We start from the raw sequence: 3,595 nt of genomic DNA, 5'->3' as shown, positions 1-3,595 counted from the left end.
TATAACCTCTCTGCAGGCATCCCTTACTGCTCAGCTCCTTTGAGAAACCATTCCAGACCCTACTGGATGTGTAGGTCTGCGACAAGCAAGTGCAGAAGTAACTCTTACTTTATTTTGATGACATTAACATCAGCTTTGCTGAAGATCAGAAAGCAAAATTTAACCAAAGTAGCTTTAAAAAAAAACAACACAACAGGACTGCGACAGAAACTACCCCATCTTGGTGTAAAATTTTAACAAATTACCACCATAAATCTCTCTAGCAACAGAAAAAAAGCAGTAAAGATAAAAACAGCAGTATTGTTCTTTGCAGTCATTCCCTCCGTGAAGAAAGCAAGCATAGAGTGACATGGGTGCTTCGTACTGCTTGTGACAAGCTAGACTTGATCCTTAAAATTCAGTCATTCAGGTTTGTTTTCTCAGTTTAGCAAATCAACTGCAAAGGATTATAGAGTATCTGTTGCACTGCTTGATACACAATAGATGAAACTGCTGCTAGAGAATGGCAAGTCTTCAAATTATAGGGAAATAAAAAGAGTTCTGTTCTTGCTGTTCAAAGCAATGCTACAGAAAGACATTTCCCAGTCCAAGCCATACAGCTACCCACAATAACTTAATACCTTCCTGCCACATCAGACACACAACTCTACTGCTGAACAAACCAGTGTAGTTTAAATACAAGAAAAAAACATGATGCAGTAAGTCAAGTGTCTACCACTTGTTCCATTCCAACCTTGACTATCACCTTCCAGCTAAAACTTTAGGAAAGCATCTTGGGTGGAACTGCCTGCAACATTTCCAATTCCCAGCATGCAGGTAAAAAAAATTATTTTGATTTAACATTTGATATGTTTCATTTTCAAGGACAAGCTCTGCAAAAAAAAATGTGGCCACACAGAATGAAATATGACTTCCATTTTCCATTCCATTTGGTTACTGCTCAAATATTCTGCATTCGTTTAGTCCTAAACTATTGTGTCTAAATACACATCTTGTGAGCAACTGAGAGGAGTATTTACAAGGTCAAACACTACATGGCATAGCATGACAAAAATGCAGTATTAGATTCAGCTATTAGAAAAACCCACTTCAAGAATTAGCTATAGAAATATGTTAATGAATGGTAAATAGTATCATTTCATGTGCAAGCAGATTTATCAGCTTTTTACAGCAGAAAAGAATTAACCCTTAGAACAGAGAAAACATGACAGAGAGGAGTTTACACCACTGTCAGTGACATGAAAAAGCTTCAAACAGTAAGCATGCAATAACTTATTTCCACACCTGTGGCTTCTACTGTAAAAGCTGTGTGCAGGTGACTACCATGTATGAGAAGGCTGCTTTCATTCCAACCTGGGATTCCTCTCACCCAGCTCTTTCTCCCCAGCCCTCCTGCCTCTATAGCCTTTCTGTGGGTTAACTCATATCTACAGCTATTGCAGAACTTCACTTTAGAAGAGCAGTATTTTAAAGAGGTGTGAGAAAACCAATATGCAGAATAAATACAGGAAAATAAAATATTTTGCACTTGTTTTATTTCAAAACTTTTATATAAACTGGAATAACAGAGAAAACACACATTACATGAAAAAAAGTAGTCGCAGCATTCCTGGTTGCAAAGAAAATGCTTAGGATTGTGAACTCTGAACACTTATTACTAGGAAGCAGGTGAAAACAATCTAAACTTTTTATCTGTGAGGCTATTTCTGAAAAGCCGGCAATATTTAAATACTGAGAAGGATGTGTCCTGTTCCACAAGACACACTATCCTTCAGTTTGAGTTCCACCAAATCTGTACACACTATCCTTCAGTTTGAGTTCCACCAAACCATACTAAAGCTGTAAGCACCTAAATAGTCCCATGGGCACAGATCAGGTTTTATCATCAAGGTTTCACCTTTCAAACCTGGTAGTAAAAACAACATAGCATCCACTAGCAAGATACACGTTATCCAAGCAAAAACCTGAAAATTTAACTTTTTAAACCAAGTGTTAAAACAACACTGCACTTTCTCTACAACTCTTCATACACAGAATTGCAGTAAGCAATGCTAATCACATGTCTTCACTAAAATACAAAATCTGGTATAACCAGGAATAAGAGAGTTTGATGTGTACTCTAGGTGACCCTGCTCTGGCAGGGGGGTTGGACTAGATGATCTCTCGAGGTCCCTTCCAGCCCCTAAGATTCTATGATTCTATGATGTGTTCATCTGTTTAAATTGCTACCTGTAAAGACTATTTTTGGCTGGGAAGAAAACCCTATCACACCCACTACTCTAATCCACCATCCACCTCTTCCCCCAACATGGCCAATCACTAAGGAAACCAGAAAAAGCTCCTCAAACACGTGGAGAGCTGAGACTAAATGCTTTGGAGTTCATAAAAAAAAGAAAAGGAAGCAACAAGAAGTCTATATTAAGAAACAACCCCAGACAACTGTTAGTAATTTTAAAAGCTGTTTTTCCAAGTTCTCCCATAACCTCTTCATGAGAAAGTCTACCCCACTTGGGGTTTTTTGGCAAAAAAGGATTGTTTAAATACAAGTCACTCTTCAGTACCTCCAGGAAAAGTTACCGTTTGCCAAACTAAACTTGTTTTTTTTAAAAGATAATCAGGTGCTTACAATTACTTCGGAATGACAGGTTGTTGCTTAGGCCAAATAAAGACTAAACGACCACAGGTGCCTGGAATTCGGCTCTTACAGCTGCAGGACACACACTAATGTCACCGAGAACTTTGTTGCTCGTGAAATCGACAAGTGTTTGTTATCCTATCGGAAAGAAACGCCAACAATACAACACAGTTACTGCTGACAAATAAAGCATCTGTTCAAGGGGGCTTAACTGACACATCACGAACTTGGGCTGACCCTCAGTCCAGCCGAGACGAAATACACACGAGATTACAAAACTACTACCTAAGTGACACTTCAGAAACACCAGCAAAGGAAATTCGCAGGAACTGAAGTTTCAGAAGTCCCTGAGTCGCAGTTTATCAACCTGTGACTTCTTTAAACAGGCTGCAGCTGCATCTGATGCCACCCTCAGCCGGGCACTAACCCCCGTAACTTCTTCCAAGAGATGAAGGAGGGAAGCGTTGTTTCTCCAGGCGCACTCATTTCCAAGGAGCTCTAACGCGAGCCAGATTAGCCAACACGATTAACAACGACTGAACTGGAAAGGCACCGAAACCCACAGAATTCCTTCCAAACCCAGGACGATGCTGTCGGAACTTCCCCGCCTCTCCAAGAGCAGGGCACAGCGCCGGGATGCCCCGCAGGACTCTCAGCCACAGGGAATGTCAAACTCCCAACAGCTTTCCCGAGTGAGAAAGCAGAGACTGACTTTGCCCTTAAACACCTCCAAGGCCTCCGCACACAGGCAGGAAAACTCAAGCTCAGAGCAAGGAAACCGGGCAGACCCGACTGTCCCAAGGGCTCCCCAGAGAGTTCACACCGGGAAGCTGCGAGCACCGGGATTTTATTGGAGAAGCGGTTACGAAAAAGGGTGACAAAGTCGCGAAGCTGCTGAATGAACCTGACACCGCAGGGACGTGCCGGGACCCGCGGCACCGGCCGGACCAGCCCCGCTCG

This window comes from Chaetura pelagica, unplaced genomic scaffold, assembly GCF_000747805.2.
Source record: "Chaetura pelagica isolate M959 unplaced genomic scaffold, ChaPel_1.0 scaffold1037, whole genome shotgun sequence".
NCBI classification, from domain to species: domain Eukaryota; kingdom Metazoa; phylum Chordata; class Aves; order Apodiformes; family Apodidae; genus Chaetura; species Chaetura pelagica.
Note: the sequence above shows the minus strand (reverse complement) of the source record.